This window comes from Hippocampus zosterae, chromosome 21 (genome assembly GCF_025434085.1).
Source record: "Hippocampus zosterae strain Florida chromosome 21, ASM2543408v3, whole genome shotgun sequence".
In the NCBI taxonomy this organism is placed as follows: domain Eukaryota; kingdom Metazoa; phylum Chordata; class Actinopteri; order Syngnathiformes; family Syngnathidae; genus Hippocampus; species Hippocampus zosterae.
In genome coordinates, this window is record NC_067471.1 from 9,236,258 (window position 1) to 9,254,645 (window position 18,388).

The 18,388-nt window shown below is 52.2% G+C and overlaps 1 protein-coding gene across 2 annotated transcripts in view; it reads left to right on the plus strand.

Annotated features, from left to right (window-relative positions):
* Positions 1–18,388, plus strand: part of syt1a (synaptotagmin Ia) — a 41,585-nt gene that overhangs the window by 623 nt on the left and 22,574 nt on the right. For both annotated transcript variants that reach the window (XM_052055598.1, XM_052055600.1), the window contains exons 2-3: positions 9,919–9,971; positions 17,480–17,592. The gene's annotated coding sequence lies outside the window, so the exon portion shown is untranslated. The remainder of the gene's footprint in view (positions 1–9,918; positions 9,972–17,479; positions 17,593–18,388) is intronic.

Genomic DNA, 18,388 nt, shown 5'->3' on the forward strand with positions numbered 1-18,388 from the left:
CGACTCGGCCTCGTTTTACCGATGGACTAAAAATAGGTCTTGAAAGTAACCCAATATGGTTTCAAAATGTTCACTTGGAAGGATGCGGTCGCGGGTAGTTGTCCTACCGTCTTAAAATACAGCGTCCAGGTAATGAACCGCAAAACTACATAAACTTTGCGGATGCGTAAAAGTCGTCCAGCTTCAAGCGAACACGTGACGCAAGACCCCCACGGACGGGCAAACGAAACCCGCATCGATTCGGCAGTAATTATAAACACTGAAGTGAGCGGCAGCGGTGCATGCGCACAATGTTGGCAGTCATAAATTCTATATCCTCTGCCAAGAATGACAATCATTACAGCCTACTTTCATCATGAAATCTCCATGTACTGTAATACGTCTACTTCCTCCTGGCGGCACACCAGGAGGCGTCAAAATGAAACCAGGATCCATTAAAGGATGTTTTGATAAAGTACAATGCTGCTGCGAGCGAGTTGCCCCGTTCAAAAAGATTTGGGAGGTACCACTTTTGATCAGATTGCTCCCTCTTGCTCCTCTCGGTGACGATCGAACGGCTCGCTGGGAAGCAAAAAGGTGAGGAGGAGGAGAAAGGCGGGGCAGGTGCAGCTGCTTGCAGCCAGCCTTGGGAATACATTAACCAGGAAGCTGGTGTCCCAGCGTTACCAGGTGACGGACGCAAAAGACACCAGCGAGTCCAGACCCCACCGCTGAACCCCCGCCCAAGGCCGCGCTTACGTTTCGTTCAAGCGCGAGGGCTCGGACGATGCCAAAACCGCAAGAAATCGCTAATATCCTGTCCCCTAGTTATCTGCCAAGAGCATAGAAAATTTCACCTGAGAATATTGCTCAAGGTGCCTCCACCCGCTGTCCATTCCCATTCCCCCTGGTGGCGCTCTTGCGCACCAGACTCATAGTTGACATTCCCTGCGGGAAATGCCCGCACGAGCGGCGCCGGCGGCGCTTTCATTGCGGCCGTCATTTGAAGCTCTCGCTTAAGAGGAAATTGCTTGCGGCCCCGGCGCATTTCTTTAATATCCTGATTCTGAGGCGGAGCCGGTCTCCGCGCTTATTAGAAGATGAACGCGTCGCCGAGAGACGGACTGCATGCGAGGTGTAGCATCGAGCTACGTGAGCAATGTCCACAGTAGGCTTGAAACATCCCTCGTTTATCACGGTTAATGGGGACCAAAACCATCCGCGCTAAACGAAAATCCACGAAGTAGCGTCCAATTAACATAAAGGGGTAAAAACAAAAAGTGCGGTTCATTGGAGATGCGCTTTAAAAACTCGACCACGGTGTGATCGCCAGTGTGCCGGCCGCCGCTGAAACTCGCCTCTGCCGTTTGTCGCCATGGCAACCAAGTCTCCCGCCGGGTTGTAGGCTGTCACGCCGGCGCCTCGGGATCGTCCCGCTCTGGTCGAAATAGTCGGAGAACGCCGTCGGACGCTCCCGGCCGCACCCGCATCGAGGGCACCGGGAGGTGTTTTCTCCCAAAACATGTCCGCCCAGTTTGATGGCAAAACGGTCGTTAGCGTGGCGCTCGGGGATAATAAGCGGGGCATCTGCCGGCGTTTGATATCAAGCATCTCGCGCCGTTGCCGTTTCAAGATGGCCCCGATTTGCAGGCGACGCTTCGATGGGCTCTTCGCTGCCGAGCCTCCGGCGCAACTTGTCATCTTATTTACTGTTGTGCTCAGGAGCCGCCGCCGCGATAAGCGCGCAAAATTGGCCGTCCTTTCTTATCTCCTCAATGAACGCGTTACCTTGATGCTGCCGCCAGGAAGAGATCGCTCTCCATTTTCTAATCGGCCTCCGACATGACGCCGACTTTGCCGACGGTGGACGTGCAGATTCACGTCGTCGCGTCGTGAAACATTGGCGAGGACAATTTTTTTTTCCCGAAAATCTTTCCCCAAAAAGTACATTCTGGCGGAAACGGTCAGGCTATCCCGAAAAAATACGGTGATTATGCAAGAAAAGCGGGCCTATCGTGTACATTTTTTGACACCCATCTTCAAGAAAATGCCTGCCTTGATTGAAGACGCAAGAGAGAGCCGAGCGAGTCCAATCAGAGGCGGCCCGCTGTCAATCTCGCGCGTCCCCCGGAAGCCAACGCTAATTGCATATGCAAATGAGCAGAGCCGAGCGACTTTACATCAGCTCGAGGCTTTTTTGCTGATTACCAGATAAGCACGAATCTCCTCGTCGCCTTAATGAAGCCGCACGCCGACCGGCGTAATGGCAAAATCACACCGGAAAATAGAAATGAAAAATCAACATTGATGAGTGCAAATCATGAAGTGCGACTTTCGTAGTCACGCCCGCTTCAAAGTGTCGACGCTGACAAAATGCGTAGCAAAATGAAAAGTTGAAATCCGTCGCAGCCTTAAAATTGGCCCAACGTCGATTTCAAGGGGGGCATTTTCAAATGTGAATCCCCACTTGGGATGGACATCATGCGATCCGTAATTTTATTTGCATTTCCAGCCCCAAATGTGGCACGCATGAACCATCGCACACCGTTTCTTCCCTTTTGAAATGCTGCATTTCCATGACAACTCTCTCTGCTGCTGACAAACAAAAGATCATCGCGCGCTCTCCTCAGCAGGCGAGCCAGAGAAAAATGTAGACTCCCAAATGGAGCCCCTGGCCAAGTGCCTCAAATGGCCGCCACATACTTGGGGCCAAAAGTGTTGTCGATGGCAATCCGCGTTTTTGGTGTGCCGGTGAATTTCACGGCCAAATAACGAAACGCCATTCGGAAGTACCGGCCAATCAATAACTTTGTCGTGTTGGGGCTGTGGCTTCTGACCAAATGCGTCTCTGATTTGGGTCATGTTTGGCTTCCGCCGACCGAACACGGCAAGTTGCCTCGATGCTAACTCAGCTCGCAAGCGGCTCGACGTCCAATCCCGGGCGTCTTCTTTCAAATAAATGCCGCAGACCGTGGATGCCGGCGCAGGGCGACTAATGATCGCGCGGGGCCAAATTGGATATTGGCCAGCGGAAACGAGCAGTGGTGGCAGATGAGCGCTGATGAATGAGCGGGCGGTGGCTTGGATTGGCTTTTTATCTGCCCCCGCGGCTGAACGGAAATTGATGGGCCGTGGCGAACAGAGACGCTGTCGTCTGTCTGGAGTGCCCCCCCGCCCCCCAGTTTAATGTTGTGCCTGTCAGGTCGATCTTTTGCTGTTCTTAGCAAGTCCAACTGACCCTGAGCAGCATCAAAGGGTTAAATATTGCCTGGGCTAATGCCACTCTGCTGGCGTTTAAGGCCCTCGGTGCCTTCGCCGCGCGATAAGCACCCGCCCCCCCCCCCCCTGCCCTAAATCCATATGTGAGCACATCGATCGTCTGCGTTTAGCAGCGTGCGCCGTACAAGTGTTATCTCTGGTCACGGTGAATTGAGGCACTCAGACGCAAGGCGTAGATTTTCCTTGGAGTTCAAGGTCACCTTGAGGGATGAGGATGGAACGATAAGCCCGGCGGGGAAAAGTGCTTTTCGTCGCTGTGAGCTCACCAGGAGATCACTTTAGAAGAAAGCGGCCCACGGCTCAAGGAAGAAACTAATTGCGGGGATTCATAAATTAGCCGACGTTATCGCTATCTCGCAAATATTTTTGTGAGCGGTTGATTCTTGTCGTTGTCCAGCTTGTGGAATATCACTTGACACTCCCGCCAATATGATGAGCATTCCTGCGTCAACCGCCGGCAACAAAAGTGGCTGCACCTCGATGTGAAAATGTCACCATTTTGCACATCATGTCCGGCAATCATTATTTTCCAGCACTTAGCCTTTTTTTGGGGGGGTGGGGGTGGTTACAGATCATCTATTGCATCGTTATCGCTCTCTGTACCGTCACCGGTGGTTTTCTCACTTTTTGACACCATTTGTGCCACGGCGAATGGATCCCGCCATCCGCTAAACAACTCTCATCATGCGGAGTCGCGTTTCGCTCATTGACGCCAAGCAAACGTTCGACCGCGGCGTGCGCCGTCTGTCTCGACTCGTTCCTCTCACTTAGCGCTAATGCCGCCGATTGAACGACGAGCAGGCGCGCTCCAAACACGAGCCGGGGCCAAACAAGCAAGCCTAATAGAAGCCGAGCGGGCCCGAGTGCATCCCCCAAAATGTCTGAAGCCGTCCGGCTAATCGGCCTCGATGGGAGACGTGCGCCGCCCGCCGTCTCTGTTCATCGCCGTTTCGACAACCAAAAGTGGATACGGATGGCAAAGCTGCGCGCGCGCGCGTCATCGCCAGGGAATATTCACCTCTTGACTGCCAACGAGCGTTATTAATCCGCCAGATTTCGATCGTCGAGCGCCGGGTTGTTTACAAGCCACCCGTTCTGCTGGTTTATCGAAATGTTAATTGGCATGTGGATTTGCGGCGGATGGCGACGCAACAGATGAACTCGATAGAATATTTATTGCGCGGCACGCCGTCCGCAAACGCTCGCATAACAAGCGGGTTAATAATTGAAAAGGGCAGCGGGCAAAGCAAACATTTGGCAGCCGGCGGCCACGTTTCATTCCCCGACCAAAGTGGGGGTTCACCGCCGCTATTATTTTCCGTCTTTAAAGGTTAAAGCGTCCCACCCCCGCCCGCCAAGATGGCCCCCTTGACCGCGAGTCACACTGTCACGGTTTCAAAAGGGGCTCCCCCTCCTCCCCCCCAAATGTTGCCGAGGTTACGCTAATGCTAACAAGCATGGGGGTACGCAAACTTTTGCCACATTTGCTTTTTTAACTCAGCACGCGCAAATGTTCTCCTGCCGCCTCACCCACGCAGCCAAATGCCGGGAGAAGGCCATGTGGATTTTCCACGTGGTCGCTTTGTGTTGTTTGCTTTAAGCGATGGATTCCCGAGATGATAATGCTCGCCACTTGGGCGTAGCGTCGACGCAACAAACGCGCCTCGGCCAGCTGTTGTCGGTCTCGGGGGACGGCGGGCGCTCGAATCGGGCAGGGGGCTCATCTGGAGAGTCGGCGCCAGACTTCTCCCTCGGCTCGGTGGCGCTAACTCCGCTTTGACCTAAATTTTCGCCGGCCCGACCGGCGTATTTGTCACGCCGTCGATCACGGCTGAACTTCTTGCGCCGACGTCTCGTCGGTCATCGCGTCAACCTTTCCCGCCAACCGCTCAATCGCCGCCATCAATCACGCGTCAACGCGGCTCAAAGGAGACGGCGCGGGTGCACATCTGTATTAGTGACCTCCATCATCGCTAAGGCGCCGCGCGGCCTGTTTTTCTATTTCCTGCGCTCAGGCGGCCTCGGGAAGAATCCTTAATGATTATTTATAATCCTTTTTGGGATATCGTTTTTGGCGAAGGGCCTCGTTTCGACCAAATAAGTGGAACGGAAAAGCAGCCTGGCCCGGGGCATGGAGCTAAATACATTCAAATGCGCTCGCCTAGCCAAGTGGAACAAAATCAAGTTGAAAACAGTCGAGCTGTGGACACGGAAACCTTGCCAGCCCGCAGAAGCTCGCTCCAGTAAGCACGTCCGCATCTGAGCTAATATTTCTTGTTTAAAATTCACAAGGAACTTTGCACAAAATCCTCGGCTTTTGTTGTCAAAAGTCACGCGAGTCCTTTTATCACCTTCACCGGTGGCCCGGCAGCCCGCTTGATGGCACGTTAGCCCTTTTGACGAGCACTTTGCGGCCAAACGGAGTCGCCCGACTGCGTTTACCGCTTCAATCAAATTCTGGCGGCTCGCGTGCCACGTCGCTCCGCCGAGGCTTCTAAAGAAAACGCCGCATATGAATGCGTTGCCGGGTACGGTACTTCGCGCTCCTTCAATCTCGCCCCGCCAATTTGCACATGCAAATGGCCGGGTGGGTGGCCGGCACCGCATAAATTACATTTACATGCGATTGGGCGCCGGAAACGGGAGAATTACAATCTAGGAGACGGGAGATTGATTGCACTCGTCTTTTTTTTTTCCTTTTAATTTAATGTCTTTTTTCCTTGGGAGGACTCCGGGCGCGGCTTGGGGGCTCCTCGGTGCAGCGTTCGGCTAATGCAACCGTGGATTTGGAAGGTCTGGCGGCTTGGAGGCGGCACTCGCTCAGCAAATGGAGTTAAATGTTGTTCGCTAGTGAAGTACTTCTCGGTAACGCAGCTTTGCTTACTTTTTGGATTTGACATCATGGCGAAACCCGGTGATTAAAAATCCAATTTTCCATAATATGTCCCGTTTAAATGAGCTGCGCTAATGTAGCATCCACCTCCTCGCTGAGCTCGACTAATGAGCGGCTAAGTGGGCGGGCAGAACATTCGCCGATGAAGATATTCCAGGTTTGACTCAAGCAACCCACCGCGTGTTACTTTTTTTTTTTTTTTTCCCCCATCACACGGACTTCGGCTGCTTTGATTGGCGGCCATTAACCTTCGGCTCATGCTGTTTTTTTCTTTCTCTTGCCGTCAAAGGGGAAAAGTCCGAAAAAGGAGCCAATGTCAGCCTGACATGTCGGCGGCGGCCGTCACCACGTCGCTTCGTTTTTTTGTCGGCTTTGATGAGAAGGCGGCGGCGACTCTTTTAATGAGGCACGAAAGGTCAGCTCGGAATCACAAATGTGCTGCTGAAATAAAAGGAAATGAATCCACCTGGCTTTTCCCCCCCCCCATCCAGTCTTGGCTAACTTGGACTGTAATATCCCAAGACTTAAAAACTGTAGACATTTTTTTTACAGCATGCCGCTTGCTGAAATGATAAAATAAAAACATAAAGCCCGCAACAGCATAGTCCAAATTTACTATGGCGTTATCAGAATGGAATGCCGCTAACACTGCAGCACTGCTTACCTTTCGGCTTTGACACGGTGGTTCTTTTTGGGGGGGGGGGAACTTGATCCAGAGACTCATCGATATGTATCCAAACATTAAAAAGTCTATTTTCCACGATACCGTATGTCTGCTCGAAGCATTCCCGACTCGAAGGCAGGCGCTCCCAAACAAGGTTTCCCTGCTCTGTAATTGGATTGTCGTGCACTTTGCAGCCAAATGTGCGCAGCGCTCGGGCCATGTGCTCGTCCCACAAACTCGATTAAAGCAAGTCTAACGACCGGACGGCGAGCTGCTTCTGACGCACAAATGCCAACTGCATCCCAGTGTTGTCTTTTTAAGATGAGCAGGACGTGTTTGCCTCTCATCCGCGAAGAGGAAATTTTAAATTGAATCGTGCAACTGACATTTAATAGCACGAGCATGCTAATTCCACCCGACAAATATGCAAATTGTCTTCAAAACAAGCAATTAGGATAATAACTTCATGATGCGTGAGAGATGCAACATTTAGAAAAAAAAGAGACGGCAAAATGAAAATGAGAAAATTCACTAATGTTGTTAAATGTCAACCTATATGAATAGTTTCAACAGTCACACGCGATCATCCCACAAAATGTGTATATCATTTAAAACTCATCTGATAACATTATACCTAATAGTAAATGGCTTACACAGTATTCCATTTTTTTTGTAATGTCCCCTATCATACATACACGCACAAGTGGCAAAGACTCTCCGTAACAACCCAGGCTGAACCTCCTTCCCGACATAGAAAGTTTCAGCAAACACGGTGCATTTGTGAGTTGTAACACGCAAAAATGCGCGGGATTGCCGTTTTGAAAATACCCACTGCTAGCCTAGCGTTAGCATCACGGTCGTGGGATTCGCCAGAACATTTTGCGCCGCGTGAATAGTGTCTCGGTAAAGCGGCATGTGACTCATCGGCCCAAGTTATTTCAGAGGCATCAATTCACTGACGGCAACTCAAATGCTCAAGTGCGATTTCTCCTCAACACCTGCCGAGTTGGGGCACTTTCAAAGGAAAGTGTCTTTTTGATGGATGCCAGGCGTAAATTGGGTCAGCCTCCCCGCGGAGGCGTCACGCGTGGTCATGCTTGTCTCCTCCAATAAACCGCGGGGGCCTTCAGCTTATGCAAAAAAGTCTTCTTACCTCGCCACGGCGCTAAAGAGGCACTTGTGTGTCAAAAACAGCACGCCAAAAAAAAAAATGACAGGTGAAAGTCAGACTTAAAATGCAAACACGGCGGCCATCCAAGGGCAAAAGCGTCATCCTCTCGCCGCCAGACCATCTGAATGTCATTACACCGTCTGATTGGAGTGGCGCGTTCAAGGGCGTTCACTCAGCCCAGATGGCCGCGGAGGGCCGCACTCCAGACCACCAAAACAAGACATCACTCACCACCAATCGGACCCAATGCGCTTACGTAGCGTTCAGAGAAAATTGATTTCGTAACAAGTCACACTGAAGCCACGCACTCGCTTGTAGTATCTCGCTGTGCACATTTTGACCCCCAATCACTGTGCTAGATTATTACGCCGTTTTTTTTTTTTTTGTGCCACTGCCGCCGCCTATCACTCGTATTCCGGCCCCGTGTTTACTTTTTAATTTGCAAGTGTTGATTGCGACGTTGGCACGTTGGCTGCACAAGAGCTTCAAGTCTTCTTTTTCTATTGACACCCAATGTAGTGCAGTGACAACGGCGACATAATTAAGACACGTCGCAGCCTGTCTCCTCAAACTTTTGGAAACGTTTAATTGCAGAGCAATCACGTTTTCACATCAAGACAGACAAATGTGGCGCGAAAGGCTCGGCTCCACCACCCTGACTAAAAAAAAAAACAAAAAACAATGCAAAATACTGAATAATTCCTGCCGCCTCCACGGGTGGAATTATTCATGTCGGCTCGCCACTCATACCCCCGATCAGAGAACGGCAGAATACTAAGAAGGCCTTTGTGCTAGCTTGGCGTCGGATGGCTGTGGATGGGGGTGGGGGGGCAAGTTGAAAAAAGACACGTTTCGATGACCTACTTTGTAATGCGTCTTCAATGCGCTCATCTTAAAAGTGTTGACTCGGCGCTTGGCTGGCATGGCGCCGAGTCAACTCCCGCCGTCGTTGAGCCGGCGCTCGCGCAAGCGCTTTCGTTTTGCTCATAAGCGACTCAACCATCTGTTTTTATCTCATTTGTCTGCCTCTAATTGGCGTCACTTTTACGGTAAGTGGCTTCAAAAGCTCGTTTGCCGCAGGTCGCGACGTGCCTGATGCCTGAAAGATTGCTTCTTAGACAGCGGGTACACCGGGGGCCTCGGTTTAAAACGGAAGGCAAGTCGTCAGCAGCATTGTCGGCGCTGTGATGAACCGATGCTCAAGTAAGCAAACGGCCTTCCGCCAAAGTCTTTGAGCGCCGTTCAAGCCGCCCTCGCTGCCCCGCCGCCCGTTTGCCGAAGCTACAAAGAAGTTGCGCGCATACATCAGGAGACAATAGAAAGAGGACGGCCTGATGAAAACTCCTCCCCCCCCCCCCCGGTGCAATATCTCCACGCCGGATATTGTGGCCGCTGTAAAACACGAAGCCGCCGTTGTTCTTGTACGCTCCCCGTCCCCATCAACAGATGCTGAGATCTCATCTTGTCCTCGCTGTCTGTCAACACGCCGTCCTCATTTTCTTGTGTGCCGTTCGGGCCGAGCGCGTGCGCCGCATTCCTCATCATCTTGTTGGCATATTGCTAATGCTAATAGCCGCAGGAGTGGCCCGTAAGCGCTCACCCATGATGAAAATGTGAGCTCTCGGCCCACAAAAATGGAATATCGAGCACGGCTTGATAAGACGCCACCTAGCTACAACTCGTGACGGTGTTTCCGACCAATTAAAGCGAGCGAAACGCAAAGCACAAAATGTTGAAGCGGGGCTTTGAGGATGAGCCTCTGGAAACGGTCGCTACAACCTTCCCGAAGGTCGCTCTCCCGGCGACTCGGATGATGACTCGGGAGTCGTCGTCGTCTGTCTTCTCCCACCCCCGCTCGCGGTCATTCGGTGGAATGATTTGTGTTCATTAGCGAAGCCCATCTTTGACACGGTCTCCTATTGTCTCTTTCAGCAAACGCCGCTGTCAAGCTAGGACTGGACGGACCCCGGCCGAGTGAACAAATCGTAAGTGTCTCCGTTATGTTCCAAATTCCCAAAAGTCCGGCGATGCCGTCGCGATGATACCTGCGCGCAATCTCCCATCAAATGAGTTGATCCCACCGCGAGTCGGGATGCTCATTGGACATGCGGACCGTGTCCTCCTGCTTCCCCAGTAATGAGATCTGGAGGCGTGCAATCTCGTTGGCGTCGCGGTGGGAAGGCGCGACCTCTGCGGTCATTAATACGGCTGCGCTATTTTCTCCGCGAGATTATAAACTCTAACCGAGTGCGTTGAGCTCCAATTTGCAATGAAATATTCGGCGCTGAAGCTGCGGCGCGCAAAACGGTGGAATGGCCCATCCTTCCGTCTTTTGGCCCGTGGTCAGCGTCTCCAAATGAAAGCCGCCGCCGCCGCCGCATCTCCCCGCGCCCCCGTTTTAATCTCGCTGCGCTTCCATTTCATTTCCTGCCCGCTTCGATGAATCAAACTCATCTCGTGTCACTCTTGCGCACTTTACCTTCCTAATCCGCACGATGGCACCAGCCCGCGTCATCTTCTGCACAGTCGTGATGGTGAGGCAGGCGGAGAAGACGAGGCCCTGTCCTCGGGGATGGCCGGTCCCCAAGCCCCCCGCCCCCCTCCCGACTCCCTCGTGGTTGTCTGATGTGTCCTCTGTGAGCCAAAGCATCTCGGACACATTGCGGTCGCCATGAGCTGGAGGAGATATGACAAACGCGAAAGGTCGACCCCGCTTGCCGCCGCCGCACGACACCCGACGCCAAGCTCTGCGCTCGCCCGGCGAGCATCCTCTGAGCCCGTTTGCTTCAGCGGCTTATCGTCAGTTGTTGAATTCCCCGAGAGAGGGGGTTTGGACTACATGAGCGGCATTTAGCCAGCAACCAGATGCTTGTTTAATGCGTCCCTGGCTTCAGCTTTGGGAAAAAAAAAAAAAAACACGGACGGATAATTCATGTTGTCTGTTTGCGGTGTTGTGGCGACGGCCAACCTTCTGCCTGTGCGGCCCCCTCAAAACACGGCCGTCCTCCCCTTCCCCTTCATCCAGCCTGACACCTCCTCATAGAAGCGGCTCTTTTGAGAGTCAACCCATGACGACGACGGTCTTCATCAGCCCGACGCGCGACTTCCACGCCGCTTGCGTCACGCCGGGCCGGGTTGCCAAGGCAACTGAAAGCGCACGGATATTTCGGCAAAGCGCGTCAGGTTTCTCGCACCTTTCCGAGAATAGCGCGGACGAGCAACGCTGACGACTGCACTGCGACGTTTACTTTTTGACGCGTTTAAATTTTTTTAAACCGAATGAACTTAAATAAAGCCACGCAACCACGGCGAGAACATGCTCACCATTGCCGTGTCGTGACATATTTCGTGTTTATTCGGCTTCATGGCTGAAAAGGTGCTAGGCGAGATGCAAGTGCTCTCGGCTGTGCTTGAAAATGGCGGAAGAGCTCCTCAAAGAGATGGCCGCGCTCCCTCCAGAGCGCCGACTTTGATCCGCGAGTCGCTCTGTTGCCGACGATGACGACTTGTTTGTCAAACCGGCTCGCGCGCTCCCCCCTCGCCATGACCGCCGGGGGCTTCGTGACCGTGGCACGACCTCCAAACATCACATCCAAATTGCCGCACTTCCCTTCCCGTGACCCTTTGGCTAACTCCGAGACGCTGCCCGAACACTTTACCCGGCGCAAACACGAGGTTACCGATCTGTCCCGACACTTCTCCTAATACACCCTCAGAAAAACAAACGCCCAAAAAAAAAAAAAAAAATCCTGTCTGATCTAATGCAGGTGCATCTGGCTCTTTGGATCCTGTCACCATGGAGACGACCCTCCCCCCCTCCGTTGCAACCCGCACCGCACCCCCTGCCGCACCCCCCGCTGGCCTAGTTTGGCTCGCCTGCCCTCGCTGAAAGACGTTACGCAACCACGGCATAGTCAGAGACGAGGTTAGCGCTCGAGTGTGATGGCGACCCAATCGCACTGAAGTGTTGGAGATAAGTCGCCGTTTTCAAGGCCGCGGTTCAATCAAATCGCGCCCAGCTGAAAAAACAACGTAACGCGATACCAATTGATTTGTGACGGAAGGCCCACGTTGATTCGGTGCATTGCGATGATGCGACGACAGCCATGATGTCATTTTTTAAATTTACGAATCATGAAGTGACCTCGGGCACATATGCGCAGTTCAAATGCGCTTATTTGCAGAATAATGCCGGGAACCATTTGAACACGCAGCCCAGCTCATTTTGCCGCCATTTTAGGGTAGCCTCCATCTTGACTGAGGGCCCGGCCTGTTTCCATCTCTGTCGCACCCCCCTCCCCCTTCGCCTCGCTTTATCCGACCCCCGCAGTCCTGCCGTGATTCTTATTTATATGTGGCAGCAGGTAGGGGAAAGACTCGTGCCTCTTTGGGATTGGCATCACTTAAGCGGCGAGAGGTGGGCAAACCTTGAGTTCAAGAGCCTCGTTTTTAAACAGATTGGCCAAGTAAAAAAAATATTGCACACATTGTGTGTGTGTGTGTGTGCACCCCCCAGCCCCAGCCCACCCAGCTTGGACTCGAGCCTTCCGCAGCGCTTCTTGTTCTCTGAACTCTGACTGCGGCGACAAGGCGGTCCACCTTGGTCGGCGTAATCTTGTTTGCCCAGGAGGGGGGGGGCCACGTCTGCGACAAAAGCTCCGCCCCGGAGATATTTGCAAACGTTGTCGCGATAAGGCCCAGGATGTTTGCGTAGAGGCACAGTGCTCCGGGACGACGTGGCGCCGTTAGCGTTAGCGACTAGCCGCTGGCAAATACTGTGAAGAACGAGACGCCGACTGCGCTTTTGTGAACTCGCTCGTCGGCTTGTGCGCGATTTGAACCACGGAAAATCACTTCAAAAAGCGAGAAAATCATCCACACAAATAAACTCCCTGCGCCCAGGCCAAAGTTAAATTCTTCAAGGTCGGCTTGCTCCGCCGCGCATCCTCATTTCCGTCTAGATTACCGCGGTAATATCTCTCCTGTGGAGTGTGTCCCCCCCCGCCCCACTCGATCCAAAGATTGCCTCTTCTCCGTGTCGTTACATAAGCAAAAGCTCGCAGAGCGTGAAGACATTTGCGCCGCCGTGTCGGGAATTCTGCAACAGGAGCGGCATTTAGCGCTAGGCGGGAACGGTGGAGCGGGTTGGCGGTGCCGGGTCTGCGCTGCCTTTGTTGCCGTCTTTTTTTTTTCTTCCGTTTTTCTTTCTTGCGCAAAAGTGGCATGAGGTGATGAGCAGACGGCTCGGAGGAGAAAATGTGAAAAGGCGGCAGGAATAGAGGGAGAGCGGAAGATCTGCAGATACTCCCGCGCCCGTATTTTGCGTCATTTTTTTAAAATTGGCAGACGGGATGGCGATATTTGATGGGCACTAGAATGCTTTGAGGATTTAAAATATCTCTCTAAAATGATTGGCAATTTGAATGATGCGGAACTTGACGACCCCCTCGTCTGTACGTAGAAGGTGTGAATCTCTGCGGCAGAGGCAGTGTCGGTTCGGACAGAGTTGAGCGCTGGTTTCCCGAGGCGCCGCGTTTCATCTGGGCCCCCTTAAAGCCTATTTGGCCTGCGTGCGGCCCGGCCGGGATGGCCAAGTCCAATTTCTTCTCTCTTAGTGGACCTGATGGATCCAAAGTGGCACGACGGCCAAAGCGGGAGAAGGCGAATGGCGAGGCCTGTGCGCCGACTACCCCCCCCCCTCCCCGCCCCCACATTTGTTTATTCCCAGCCAGAGGGTATGAAGCCGTTTTCTTTATTTAGCGTGACTCGGGGATGATAGTCAAAAAAAGAGTTGCTTTTGGGGAGCTGAAGAGGGAGGGGCCCTGTCAAGGTGACCTCAGAGGGTTGATACAGTATACGTGTAGACACCACGCCGTCACCATGCTTTATCCCACCCACTCGCAGCGATACAAAAGAGAGAAAATGGCCAACTGCCGTCTCTTCGTTCTCCATTTCTCGTCCATTTACGCCAACGTACGACGGGCGCTCAGTCTCCCGCCGAAGCAATTTTTACCGCGTGCAAACTCCGGCCAAAGGGCAGAAGCCTAAAAGCGTCGTCGAAAGCCTTTTCGGCCGTTTTTGCCATCCTCGTCCTCGGACGCATTTGCTGCGCTCGGAGATGGCGGTGCGCTTTTTCCACCCCGAGTATGCGTTAAGGTCTATAAACGAAAATGAAATTGGGCTGGCAGCCGAGGGGCGTCTGCGCTTTCCATACCCGACGTACAATGAGGGCATCCATCCATCATCGGACCCTCGCCGCCCGCGCGCCGTTGCGCCACGCGGTCAATTCTGCGTAATGAGCAATTGTGCTGCAATTGTGCTGCCGGGGATCTCTGGGATCTCTGCAACATTTGCTTGCTCCAGCAGCGATGCTGCCGACTATCTGCAGCTCAGGTGGACCCCAAGGGGCCCTCCCTATCTCCCACAATGCATCACCGACATTAAAACACTGAAGGCATCAGCAACTTTGCACGGACTGGGACAATTCTCGTCGTATCAGAGTTGAACCTGCAAATGTGAGATTTGTCTTCACTTCTGCGCAATCGCGATAAGCTCTGGCGATTGCTTCATCAGTCTGTCGAAAGGCGACGATGTACCGTAGCCACGTGATTTCTCGGGGGTATCCCCATCAGTGGGGTTTGGAAAAGTCGGTCGTAATATGAAGGAACTCGTAAACATCCGATAGATGTCATGCGTCCGCGTCAAGCAAACAACCCGGTCTCCCGTCACCTCGGCTGTGTTTTGTTGCCGGGCAGTGACAACGGTCGCCGAGGTAATTAAATTACGCCAACCACCACGGGGGTACTCGTAATTACTTGCTTCCTAAATCCAAACTAATCCCCCCCCCTCTCGAATCTCCGGGAGCAGGCTCGGCTGCCCGAGTCGTCGACGCTCGCCTCGCTGCCGTTGCGAACGTCGCGAGGATTGGCCGTGCGCTCGTTTCCCCCCAGCTGAAAACGGACCATTTTTTTGGCCCGCGACGCAAGTTTAAACATCTGCAGGATATCATCGGCGTTGGCAACTCTCGCTGACCCCGAGCAGGTGTTGCCGTGTGAACGCTGGCGGCGGGTGTTGGTTGAAAAGGCGCACCTGTGCCCACTGAAAAGACGCCTCTGAATACTTCCATATTTCAACAGCCACTTATCCAGCGCCGAGGCTGTCAGCCATCGGCGACGGCTGCTGCGGCGCCGGCTTCCTGTCAGGGTGGAAGCGGCGGAGGCGGCCGTTGATGGAACAAATGGAGAAGATTTCTCCGTCAATCATTTCACGCCTATTTCCGTCCCGTACAATCTTTTTTTTTTTATACATTTCTTTGGAAAACAACTCTAGCCTGATAGCTTAGCGTGTGTAACGTTAGCCCAGTAGCTTCTATTTTTAGCAATGTTTGCTTCCACTAAAGTCCTTTTCGTCATGCAATAAACTTGTTCGCCAAACCCGAGGTCAAGTTAGTCTCGTGTAAGATGCTTCAATTTCTCTCACAGCAAAGCATTTTCTGTTTCCGATCAAATTTATCATGATAGCTTGGATTCTCCATTGCGGCTTCAGTTATTTTCTAAATACCCTCGTAAAGCTTGGCCAAGTCGCTTCAGGTATTTGTTTTTAAACAAGTGCGCGCCACGCAGCGCTAAGTATCTTACACTAGAAGAACGTTGTCTCATCTCGGAATCCTCAGTTCAATGTCATTTCCAGCCAATTAATTGCATAACGCAGCATGATATTCAGCTTGGGGAGTATTGCAACATCGCATTAGCTGGTAGCTCAGCAACAAGCATAAATAATACGACGTAGACGTCTGCAGGAGGGCATTTAAATCTTTCTGAAAGGAAACCCGTCACCTTCATGAGAAAGACTTTGAGGGGACGGGGGGGGGCTGAAAGAAAATGGCACACGCTGCCGTTCTAACAAAAAGCTGTAAATGTCACCGCGGTGGAGGCGTCGGATGCTCCCAAGCGCCGCTCGTCCGCCAATGATGTGACGCCAGCCAGGCTTCTGAAAGGAGACATTTGCGCAAGAAGTCACGGAGCCATTATGGATAATCGCGCTGCCATTTTGCAATCGTTCAATAAGTACGCCGCAAAACTGTCCGCAATCAAGCAGACAAACAACAAAATGGCACTAAACGAGCCGTCCAATGCTTTTTATTTTTTTCCTTAACTGACTAAATGAGATATTACTCTTCCCCAAATATTGTATCTCTATTCTTAAGAAAAACATTGTGTGGAATTCAAGCTATAGCTTAGCTTACCTTGCCCGACGTTGTTGTCGATGCAGCGATCGGGCCCCGTCGCAATCGGTGGCGATCGGCGCCCCGCGTTTGCTTTGTCTTCCCGTTGTCACTCGGCAGTGTTTTGCGTCCTTCGCAGCCGAGCTTTATTTACCCTGACGCTCGTCCGCACGTATGCCAACCCTCAGCCCCCTCCCCACGTTGTTTTTCCCCTTCCGCCGTATCGCACTCACGTCGACCTGACACATTCTATTACCCGCGATGGATGCGGCTGCCTTTTTCCGTGCCGATAATCTGCCCCGCGACACAAAAAATAAGACGCGTCATTAGGCCTGGTTCTGAAACAAATGTTTGGATTTGCATTCAGTGATGCCATTATGCTGATCGAACATTTGGAGTTGATTCTTTTGAAAATAGTTTTATTGCGGGAGTGCTTAGAAAAATCATTCAGCGCGAGAGAGCAAAGTACAGCAAAAAAAAAAAAATGGAGATGAGGAACTTGTGCTTCCAAAAGGATCAGCATTTGTTCACTTGTTGGGTTTCAAAGTAGCGCAGTGACAAAACGTTTTCCCTAACGGAGTCAAGAATTGTGACCGATAATCTTGACGGGAATTGCGATGATCGTTTTAATGGCGCAGCCCGACATCCACAACGTCTTGGCCTGCTTTATATCACAACAGCCCGGCATGAGAAGAGGGGTGTGTAGACTTTTCCGATCCCACTAAGATGCTGTTTTTAAAGCCACGAAGCAATCGTCTCATGACTGCATTTCAAGTAGACATCATGACCACGCGCATCGTTAGCCATATATGGTGGCGCTTGCTTTGTGGGGGCGGGACGTCCGTACGCTCTCTGGGAATGCCCTTGACGACGTTTCGCTGAGGAGGGCTGGGGGTCGACACGGCATCATCCCCTCACGCGCACACACCCAGTGATTGTTGTTTTCACAGTGCAGAGTGGTGCGCGCGAGTCGGAGAAAATGTCAGAAAATAGCCAGCGCGGCGATGCAGAGGGGGGGGGGATACGTGCATTCTGTCTGACAGTAGAGGAAGAGAGCCAGTGTGTGTAAGCGTGCGTGCGTGTGCGGGGGGCTTGAGTAGGTGGGCGGGAAGAGAGGAGCGACTGTCACGGAGGGGGAGAGAGAGAGAGAGAGTGGAAGACGAGACAGCCGCTCGCTGGCCGGATGCTCAAGTGTGCCGTCGGGAGCGTCGACGTCGGCGGTTTGTGAGTGCTTTTCATTTCTTTGATTTTGCTTTCATTTGCATGCAGCGGCGCTTCGCAACTTGACGCCACGCAACACCCTGAGCTTCTTGGGACCAGGAACAAGACCTCCTGCCTGCCTGCCTGCCTGCCTGCCAGCGCTAAGACGAGACTGCTGCCAGGTAGGACGCCGCTCGACGCGTGCACACGCAAGGTCGTGATTGTCGTAAGCAGGAGATGGTGGGAAGCGCACGCCAGCGAGCGCGGTGACAGGCGTCAGATTGGGGACGATGGGATTACTGGAAAGGAGATCGTTAAATCAGCTTTTGGGTGTGTGTGTGTGTGTGGTAGACTGGAGAACACTTTCACGCGCTCACTTTTTTGCCGCCAAATGCCCATTTGCACGCAAAACAAATTGCCAAGTTATCCGATTTCAAGGGGGTGAAAATGGAGTCCGTTGAATGGTGGAGACATCGCATTTGATCATGGCAAGCCTTAGCTGCCGTGCAATTTGGCCCCACCCGTGCGCTCACGTGATTCCATCTTTTTCCACAAAAAAAAAAACTCGATTCTTGCGATGAAAAAGTTGATTCTGGCACCGGACCAAAAAAAAAAACCCCCAAAACTAAACAAAAAGGTGACGTTCAAATTCAAATACAGTTGTAGCATCGACACATCACAACATAGCATAGCAAGCCCAAAATGGATTGCACATTCCTCACTGTGCTCTGACCTTGACACAACCTTGGGAGCTGTTTGTCTTTGTAAAAGTCTGCCTCAATTTATGATTTTTGTGAAATTAATCTGCTCTTTTTAAAAAAAAATTGTGTAAGAACGTCAAATACTAGTACTAGACGGTTCATGTAGTCAGGGAATTGATCCGTTTTCGGTCAGTTAAAATCTGTTTCCATGTTTTCAAATGGATTGATTTCTATCTATTTTCCAAAATGAATATCTGCTCGAGCGCTACCTCCTTTC